The following is an 11284-nucleotide window of genomic DNA, read 5'->3' as shown; positions in this document are numbered from 1 at the left end:
AAGTTAAAGCGTCTCAAAGTTATTGCCATTTAAAGTGACACATGTCAGTTTTGAAAAAAAAGGCCTGGTCTTTAACATACTTTTGGGCCCGGTCCTTAACCGGTTAAACTGTGTTTCCCTAAAGGTCACACATTGAGAGGACCGCTGAGTCCGAGACCAGACAATCTGCCACTGTCCTGGGGAAATGGGTTTACCAATTGCCTCTTCCCATCTAGCCATATAATGGTGTCTAACAGGGGTGCCGACCGCCTGAGTGGTGAGCAGCTGATAAACCGAGGAGATATACCCTCTGGTAGAGGTACCAATAATACTGTTAATCATATGGTTGCACTGCGTAAATAAGCAAGCCAATTCGTGTTCAATTACACGGCTATTGTGTATCAATCTCTAAACATGAGTAATATATACATAAACAGTAGGACGTAACAATTAAACAGGTGTGGCATGGGGTTAAAACACATATGCAGTGTAATTCACAAGAATGCGTTCATCTCTATCCTATCCCTACTGGACTCAAAGTTTGGGTTTTAAGAATCCATTTTCCCTCACACCTCAAAAAAACCTGGTGACAATCTCCTCCTACTGGATTAATACCAATCTCTTCAATGCCTGTGAATCTCAGGACCTTAGTATCGCCTCTATGTACCTCTTGCTTACGTTCTATCAAGCGGGGGCGACCCTGTCCTGTAGGAAAATATTTTAGGTGCTCTCTGAATCGTATATTTAAGTTCCTAATAGCATAGCCAATGTAAAAATGCTGGCATGGGCAAAAAATGACATAAAACAAAAATTTTGTTTTACATTTAAGAAATTGACAACCCAATGGATACCTGCCATGAAAAGATTGCTTCTCTCTAAGTTCTGACTACAAAAACTACACTGACCACAAGCAAAATTGCCCTTTGGTAGACAATAGAGATGAGCGAACACTAAAATGTTCGAGGTTCGAAATTCGATTCGAACAGCCGCTCAATGTTCGTGTGTTCGAACGGGTTTCGAACCCCATTATAGTCTATGGGGAACAGATACTCGTTAAGGGGGAAACCCAAATCCGTGTCTGGAGGGTCACCAAGTCCACTATGACACCCCAGGAAATGATGCCAACACCTCTGGAATGACACTGGGACAGCAGGGGAAGCATGTCTGGGGGCATCTAACACACCAAAGACCCTCTATTACCCCAACATCACAGCCTAACAACTACACACTTTACACACTCAATACCACCTCTCTGACAGTAGGAAAACACCTTGAAACATGTGTATTTGGCACTTGCAGTGAGGAGAGCTTGTCACCAGCAGTGAATTTGGCCCTTGTAGTAAGTTGAGGTTGGCACCAACATTTGTTTTGAAAATCAGGGTGGATTGAGCCTCTAACCAGCAGAGTTTGGGCAAATTCATGGTGGAGGGAGCCTCTAAAAACCCCAGTTTGGACCAATTCATGGTGGAGGGAGACTCTAAAAACCCCAGTTTGGACCAATTCATGGTGGAGGGAGACTCTAAAAACCCCAGTTTGGACCAATTCATGGTGGAGGGAGCCTCTAAAAACCCCAGTTTGGACCAATTCATGGTGGAGGGAGCCTCTAACCAGCCCAGTTTGGACCAATTAATGGTGGAGGGAGCCTCTAAACAGCCAAGTTTTGGGAAATTCATGGTGGAGGGAGCCTCTAACCAGCCCAGTTTGGACCAATTCATGGTGGAGGGAGCCTCTAAACAGCCCAGTTTGGGCAAATTCATGGTGGAGGGAGCCTCTAACCAGCCCAGTTTGGACCAATTAATGGTGGAGGGAGCCTCTAAACAGCCCAGTTTGGACCAATTAATGGTGGAGGGAGCCTCTAACCAGCCCAGTTTGGACCAATTAATGGTGGAGGGAGCCTCTAACCAGCCCAGTTTGGACCAATTAATGGTGGAGGGAGCCTCTAACCAGCCCAGTTTGGACCAATTAATGGTGGAGGGAGCCTCTAAACAGCCAAGTTTTGGGAAATTCATGGTGGAGGGAGCCTCTAACCAGCCCAGTTTGGACCAATTCATGGTGGAGGGAGCCTCTAAACAGCCCAGTTTGGGCAAATTCATGGTGGAGGGAGCCTCTAAAAAACCCAGTTTGGACCAATTCATGGTGGAGGGAGCCTCTAATTAGCCCAGTTTGGACCAATTAATTGTGGAGGGAGCCTCTAACCAGCCCAGTTTGGACCAATTAATGGTGGAGGGAGCCTCTAACCACCCCAGTTTGGGCAAATTCATGGTGGAGGGAGCCTCTAACCAGCCCAGTTTGGACCAATTAATGGTGGAGGGAGCCTCTAACCAGCCCAGTTTGGACCAATTAATGGTGGAGGGAGCCTCTAACCACCCCAGTTTGGACCAATTCATGGTGGAGGGAGCCTCTAACCAGCCCAGTTTGGACCAATTCATGGTGGAGGGAGCCTCTAAACAGCCAAGTTTTGGGAAATTCATGGTGGAGGGAGCCTCTAACCAGCCCAGTTTGGACCAATTCATGGTGGAGGGAGCCTCTAAACAGCCCAGTTTGGGCAAATTCATGGTGGAGGGAGCCTCTAACCAGCCCAGTTTGGACCAATTAATGGTGGAGGGAGCCTCTAAACAGCCAAGTTTTGGGAAATTCATGGTGGAGGGAGCCTCTAACCAGCCCAGTTTGGACCAATTCATGGTGGAGGGAGCCTCTAAACAGCCAAGTTTTGGGAAATTCATGGTGGAGGGAGCCTCTAAAAAACCCAGTTTGGACCAATTCATGGTGGAGGGAGCCTCTAATTAGCCCAGTTTGGACCAATTAATTGTGGAGGGAGCCTCTAACCAGCCCAGTTTGGACCAATTAATGGTGGAGGGAGCCTCTAACCACCCCAGTTTGGGCAAATTCATGGTGGAGGGAGCCTCTAACCAGCCCAGTTTGGACCAATTAATGGTGGAGGGAGCCTCTAAACAGCCAAGTTTTGGGAAATTCATGGTGGAGGGAGCCTCTAACCAGCCCAGTTTGGACCAATTCATGGTGGAGGGAGCCTCTAAACAGCCCAGTTTGGGCAAATTCATGGTGGAGGGAGCCTCTAAACAGCCCAGTTTGGGCAAATTCATGGTGGAGGGAGCCTCTAACCAGCCCAGTTTGGACCAATTAATGGTGGAGGGAGCCTCTAAACAGCCAAGTTTTGGGAAATTCATGGTGGAGGGAGCCTCTAACCAGCCCAGTTTGGACCAATTAATGGTGGAGGGAGCCTCTAACCAGCCCAGTTTGGACCAATTAATGGTGGAGGGAGCCTCTAACCAGCCCAGTTTGGACCAATTAATGGTGGAGGGAGCCTCTAACCACCCCAGTTTGGACCAATTCATGGTGGAGGGAGCCTCTAACCAGCCCAGTTTGGACCAATTAATGGTGGAGGGAGCCTCTAAACAGCCAAGTTTTGGGAAATTCATGGTGGAGGGAGCCTCTAACCAGCCCAGTTTGGACCAATTCATGGTGGAGGGAGCCTCTAAACAGCCCAGTTTGGGCAAATTCATGGTGGAGGGAGCCTCTAACCAGCCCAGTTTGGACCAATTAATGGTGGAGGGAGCCTCTAAACAGCCAAGTTTTGGGAAATTCATGGTGGAGGGAGCCTCTAACCAGCCCAGTTTGGACCAATTCATGGTGGAGGGAGCCTCTAAACAGCCCAGTTTGGGCAAATTCATGGTGGAGGGAGCCTCTAAAAAACCCAGTTTGGACCAATTCATGGTGGAGGGAGCCTCTAATTAGCCCAGTTTGGACCAATTAATTGTGGAGGGAGCCTCTAACCAGCCCAGTTTGGACCAATTAATGGTGGAGGGAGCCTCTAAAAAACCCAGTTTGGACCAATTCATGGTGGAGGGAGCCTCTAATTAGCCCAGTTTGGACCAATTAATTGTGGAGGGAGCCTCTAACCAGCCCAGTTTGGACCAATTAATGGTGGAGGGAGCCTCTAACCACCCCAGTTTGGACCAATTCATGGTGGAGGGAGCCTCTAACCACCCCAGTTTGGACCAATTCATGGTGGAGGGAGCCTCTAAACAGCCCAGTTTGGGCAAATTCATGGTGGAGGGAGCCTCTAACCAGCCCAGTTTGGACCAATTAATGGTGGAGGGAGCCTCTAAACAGCCCAGTTTGGGCAAATTCATGGTGGAGGGAGCCTCTAACCAGCCCAGTTTGGACCAATTAATGGTGGAGGGAGCCTCTAAACAGCCAAGTTTTGGGAAATTCATGGTGGAGGGAGCCTCTAACCAGCCCAGTTTGGACCAATTAATGGTGGAGGGAGCCTCTAACCACCCCAGTTTGGGCAAATTCATGGTGGAGGGAGCCTCTAACCAGCCCAGTTTGGACCAATTAATGGTGGAGGGAGCCTCTAAACAGCCCAGTTTGGGCAAATTCATGGTGGAGGGAGCCTCTAAACAGCCAAGTTTTGGGAAATTCATGGTGGAGGGAGCCTCTAACCAGCCCAGTTTGGACCAATTCATGGTGGAGGGAGCCTCTAAACAGCCCAGTTTGGGCAAATTCATGGTGGAGGGAGCCTCTAAAAAACCCAGTTTGGACCAATTCATGGTGGAGGGAGCCTCTAATTAGCCCAGTTTGGACCAATTAATTGTGGAGGGAGCCTCTAACCAGCCCAGTTTGGACCAATTAATGGTGGAGGGAGCCTCTAAAAAACCCAGTTTGGACCAATTCATGGTGGAGGGAGCCTCTAATTAGCCCAGTTTGGACCAATTAATTGTGGAGGGAGCCTCTAACCAGCCCAGTTTGGACCAATTAATGGTGGAGGGAGCCTCTAAAAAACCCAGTTTGGACCAATTCATGGTGGAGGGAGCCTCTAATTAGCCCAGTTTGGACCAATTAATTGTGGAGGGAGCCTCTAACCAGCCCAGTTTGGACCAATTAATGGTGGAGGGAGCCTCTAACCACCCCAGTTTGGACCAATTCATGGTGGAGGGAGCCTCTAACCACCCCAGTTTGGACCAATTCATGGTGGAGGGAGCCTCTAAACAGCCCAGTTTGGGCAAATTCATGGTGGAGGGAGCCTCTAACCAGCAGAGTTGGGGGAAATCAGGGTAGTAGACAATGTTTAGTCCTTGCAGACCAAGAAGGTATGGACATTTACGTGCAAGGTAAAGAGATATATATATATATATATATATATATATATATATATATATATATATATTTCACAAGAGCCAGCACGTATTGAGGTCTATTCGACATCTTGTGGATGTTTTGTAAACTGCACCTGCCTATACTTTTCATTTCGACCGTAGTGGTTTTTGCGGTCCGCAATTTGCGGAACCGCAACACAAATTTCACTCAAAAAACTCATTCCGCAGACGTCCATGTCCAACCACAAAGTGCATCCGCAAGGCTCCGTGTGCACCTGCAAAAAAACAACACACACCCCAAATCGCAATGTTGACATCCGCAAAAACCGTAGTATCTTCTCCAGTTCAACAGCTTGTTGCTGGAATGTGGCTTCATCACTATTAATGCGCTTAAGACTAGAGATGAGCGAACAGTGTTCTATCGAACTCATGTTCGATCGGATATTAGGCTGTTCGGCATGTTCGAATCGAATCGAACACCGCGTGGTAAAGTGCGCCATTACTCGATTCCCCTCCCACCTTCCCTGGCGCCTTTTTTGCTCCAATAACAGCGCAGGGTAGGTGGGACAGGAACTACGACACCGGTGACGTTGAAAAAAGTAGGCAAAACCCATTGGCTGCCGAAAACATGTGACCTCTAATTTAAAAGAACAGCGCCGCCCAGCTTCGCGTCATTCTGAGCTTGCAATTCACCGAGGACGGAGGTTTCCGTCCAGCTAGCTAGGGCTTAGATTCTGGGTAGGCAGGGACAGGCTAGGATAGGAAGGAGAAGACAACCAACAGCTCTTGTAAGAGCTAAATTCCAGGGAGAAGCTTGTCAGTGTAACGTGGCACTGACGGGCTCAATCGCCGCAACCCAGCTTTCCCAGGATCCTGAATGGAATACACTGTCAGTGTATTCCCGTATACCCGATATATACCCCGATACCCGTTCCAACGGTGTGCCCCCCCACCTTCACCCCAGAAATACCCTGCAAGTCCCCTAGCAATAGAATTGGGGCTATATACACCCACAATTTTTACTACTGGTATACAGTGCCATTGTCTGACTGGGAATTCAAAGAATATATTGGGAATACAAATACCCTCATTTCTTGCTACTGCCATATAGTGCCAGTGTCTGACTGGGAATTCAAAGAATATATTGGGGTTACGTGCACCCACAATTTTTACTACTGGTATACAGTGCCATTGTCTAACTGGGAATTCAAAGAATATATTGGGAATACAAATACCCTCATTTCTTGCTACTGCCATATAGTGCCAGTTTCTGACTGGTAATTCAAAGAATATATTGGGGTTACGTGCACCCACAATTTTTACTACTGGTATACAGTGCCATTGTCTGACTGGGAATTCAAAGAATATATTGGGAATACAAATACCCTCATTTCTTGCTACTGCCATATAGTGCCAGTGTCTGACTGGGAATTCAAAGAATATATTGGGGTTACGTGCACCCACAATTTTTACTACTGGTATACAGTGCCATTGTCTGACTGGGAATTCAAAGAATATATTGGGAATACAAATACCCTCATTTCTTGCTACTGCCATATAGTGCCAGTGTCTGACTGGGAATTCAAAGAATATATTGGGGTTACGTGCACCCACAATTTTTACTACTGGTATACAGTGCCATTGTCTGACTGGGAATTCAAAGAATATATTGGGAATACAAATACCCTCATTTCTTGCTACTGCCATATAGTGCCAGTGTCTGACTGGTAATTCAAAGAATATATTGGGGTTACGTGCACCCACAATTTTTACTACTGGTATACAGTGCAATTGTCTGACTGGGAATTCAAAGAATATATTGGGAATACAAATACCCTCATTTCTTGCTACTGCCATATAGTGCCAGTGTCTGACTGGGAATTCAAAGAATATATTGGGGTTACGTGCACCCACAATTTTTACTACTGGTATACAGTGCCATTGTCTGACTGGGAATTCAAAGAATATATTGGGGTTATAAATACCCTCATTTCTTGCTACTGCCATATAGTGCCAGTTTCTGACTGGTAATTCAAAGAATATATTGGGGTTACGTGCACCCACAATTTTTACTACTGGTATACAGTGCCATTGTCTGACTGGGAATTCAAAGAGTATATTGGGAATACAAATACCCTCATTTCTTGCTACTGCCATATAGTGCCAGTTTCTGACTGGTAATTCAAAGAATATATTGGGGTTACGTGCACCCACAATTTTTACTACTGGTATACAGTGCCATTGTCTGACTGGGAATTCAAAGAATATATTGGGGTTATAAATACCCTCATTTCTTGCTACTGCCATATAGTGCCAGTTTCTGACTGGGAATTCAAAGAATATATTGGGGTTACGTGCACCCACAATTTTTACTACTGGTATACAGTGCCATTGTCTGACTGGGAATTCAAAGAATATATTGGGGTTATAAATACCCTCATTTCTTGCTACTGCCATATAGTGCCAGTTTCTGACTGGTAATTCAAAGAATATATTGGGGTTACGTGCACCCACAATTTTTACTACTGGTATACAGTGCCATTGTCTGACTGGGAATTCAAAGAGTATATTGGGAATACAAATACCCTCATTTCTTGCTACTGCCATATAGTGCCAGTTTCTGACTGGGAATTCAAAGAATATATTGGGGTTACGTGCACCCACAATTTTTACTACTGGTATACAGTGCCATTGTCTGACTGGGAATTCAAAGAATATATTGGGGTTATAAATACCCTCATTTCTTGCTACTGCCATATAGTGCCAGTTTCTGACTGGTAATTCAAAGAATATATTGGGGTTACGTGCACCCACAATTTTTACTACTGGTATACAGTGCCATTGTCTGACTGGGAATTCAAAGAGTATATTGGGAATACAAATACCCTCATTTCTTGCTACTGCCATATAGTGCCAGTTTCTGACTGGTAATTCAAAGAATATATTGGGGTTACGTGCACCCACAATTTTTACTACTGGTATACAGTGCCATTGTCTGACTGGGAATTCAAAGAATATATTGGGGTTATAAATACCCTCATTTCTTGCTACTGCCATATAGTGCCAGTTTCTGACTGGTAATTCAAAGAATATATTGGGGTTACGTGCACCCACAATTTTTACTACTGGTATACAGTGCCATTGTTTGACTGGGAATTCAAAGAGTATATTGGGAATACAAATACCCTCATTTCTTGCTACTGCCATATAGTGCCAGTTTCTGACTGGGAATTCAAAGAATATATTGGGGTTACGTGCACCCACAATTTTTACTACTGGTATACAGTGCCATTGTCTGACTGGGAATTCAAAGAATATATTGGGGTTATAAATACCCTCATTTCTTGCTACTGCCATATAGTGCCAGTTTCTGACTGGTAATTCAAAGAATATATTGGGGTTACGTGCACCCACAATTTTTACTACTGGTATACAGTGCCATTGTCTGACTGGGAATTCAAAGAGTATATTGGGAATACAAATACCCTCATTTCTTGCTACTGCCATATAGTGCCAGTTTCTGACTGGGAATTCAAAGAATATATTGGGGTTACGTGCACCCACAATTTTTACTACTGGTATACAGTGCCATTGTCTGACTGGGAATTCAAAGAATATATTGGGGTTATAAATACCCTCATTTCTTGCTACTGCCATATAGTGCCAGTTTCTGACTGGTAATTCAAAGAATATATTGGGGTTACGTGCACCCACAATTTTTACTACTGGTATACAGTGCCATTGTCTGACTGGGAATTCAAAGAGTATATTGGGAATACAAATACCCTCATTTCTTGCTACTGCCATATAGTGCCAGTTTCTGACTGGGAATTCAAAGAATATATTGGGGTTACGTGCACCCACAATTTTTACTACTGGTATACAGTGCCATTGTCTGACTGGGAATTCAAAGAATATATTGGGGTTATAAATACCCTCATTTCTTGCTACTGCCATATAGTGCCAGTTTCTGACTGGTAATTCAAAGAATATATTGGGGTTACGTGCACCCACAATTTTTACTACTGGTATACAGTGCCATTGTCTGACTGGGAATTCAAAGAGTATATTGGGAATACAAATACCCTCATTTCTTGCTACTGCCATATAGTGCCAGTTTCTGACTGAGAATTCAAAGAATATATTGGGGTTACGTGCACCCACAATTTTTACTACTGGTATACAGTGCCATTGTCTGACTGGGAATTCAAAGAATATATTGGGGTTATAAATACCCTCATTTCTTGCTACTGCCATATAGTGCCAGTTTCTGACTGGTAATTCAAAGAATATATTGGGGTTACGTGCACCCACAATTTTTACTACTGGTATACAGTGCCATTGTCTGACTGGGAATTCAAAGAGTATATTGGGAATACAAATACCCTCATTTCTTGCTACTGCCATATAGTGCCAGTTTCTGACTGGGAATTCAAAGAATATATTGGGGTTACGTGCACCCACAATTTTTACTACTGGTATACAGTGCCATTGTCTGACTGGGAATTCAAAGAATATATTGGGGTTATAAATACCCTCATTTCTTGCTACTGCCATATAGTGCCAGTTTCTGACTGGTAATTCAAAGAATATATTGGGGTTACGTGCACCCACAATTTTTACTACTGGTATACAGTGCCATTGTCTGACTGGGAATTCAAAGAGTATATTGGGAATACAAATACCCTCATTTCTTGCTACTGCCATATAGTGCCAGTTTCTGACTGGGAATTCAAAGAATATATTGGGGTTACGTGCACCCACAATTTTTACTACTGGTATACAGTGCCATTGTCTGACTGGGAATTCAAAGAATATATTGGGGTTATAAATACCCTCATTTCTTGCTACTGCCATATAGTGCCAGTTTCTGACTGGTAATTCAAAGAATATATTGGGGTTACGTGCACCCACAATTTTTACTACTGGTATACAGTGCCATTGTCTGACTGGGAATTCAAAGAGTATATTGGGAATACAAATACCCTCATTTCTTGCTACTGCCATATAGTGCCAGTTTCTGACTGGGAATTCAAAGAATATATTGGGGTTACGTGCACCCACAATTTTTACTACTGGTATACAGTGCCATTGTCTGACTGGGAATTCAAAGAGTATATTGGGAATACAAATACCCTCATTTCTTGCTACTGCCATATAGTGCCAGTGTCTGACTGGGAATTCAAAGAATATATTGGGGTTACGTGCACCCACAATTTTTACTACTGGTATACAGTGCCAATTTCTAACTAGGAATTCAAAATGCGCAAGGCTCCCGGAAAGGGACGTGGACGAGGCCGTGGGCGAGGTCGGGGGAATGGTTCTGGGGAGCAAGGTAGCAGTGAAGCCACAGGGCGTCCCGTGCCTACTCCTGTGGGGCAGCAAGCATTGCGCCACTCCACAGTGCCAGGGTTGCTTGCCACATTAACTAAACTGCAGGGTACAAACCTTAGTAGGCCCGAGAACCAGGAACAGGTCTTGCAATGGCTGTCAGAGAACGCTTACAGCACATTGTCCAGCAGCCAGTCAGACTCTGCCTCCTCTCCTCCTATTACCCAACAGTCTTGTCTTCCTTCCTCCCAAAATTCTGAAGCTTTACAGAACAATAACCCAAACTGTCCCTGCTCCCCAGAGCTGTTCTCCGCTCCTTTCATTGTCCCTCAACCTGCCTCTCCACGTCACGATTCCACGAACCTAACAGAGGAGCATCTGTGTCCAGATGCTCAAACACTAGAGTCTCCTCCATCTCCGTTCGATTTGGTGGTGGATGACCAGCAACCCACCCTCATCGACGATGATGTGACGCAGTTGCCGTCAGGGCATCCAGTTGACCGGCGCATTGTGCGGGAGGAGGAGATGAGACAGGAGTTGGAAGAGGAAGTGGTGGATGATGAGGACACTGACCCGACCTGGACAGGGGGGATGTCAAGCGGGGAAAGTAGTGTGGATGTTGAGGCAGGTGCAGCACCAAAAAGGGTAGCTAGAGGCAGAGGCAGAGGTCAGCAGCTTAGGCGAAGCCAGGCCACACCCGGAATCTCCCAAGATGTTCCAGTTCGTACCCAGCCCCGAAAAACTCCCACCTCGAGGGCACGTTTCTCGAAGGTGTGGAGTTTTTTCAAGGAATGCGCCGAGGACAGATATAGTGTTGTCTGCACAATTTGCCTCTCGAAATTGATTAGGGGCTCTGA

The sequence above is a fragment of the Leptodactylus fuscus genome, chromosome 2, assembly GCF_031893055.1.
Source record: "Leptodactylus fuscus isolate aLepFus1 chromosome 2, aLepFus1.hap2, whole genome shotgun sequence".
NCBI classification, from domain to species: domain Eukaryota; kingdom Metazoa; phylum Chordata; class Amphibia; order Anura; family Leptodactylidae; genus Leptodactylus; species Leptodactylus fuscus.
Note: the sequence above shows the minus strand (reverse complement) of the source record.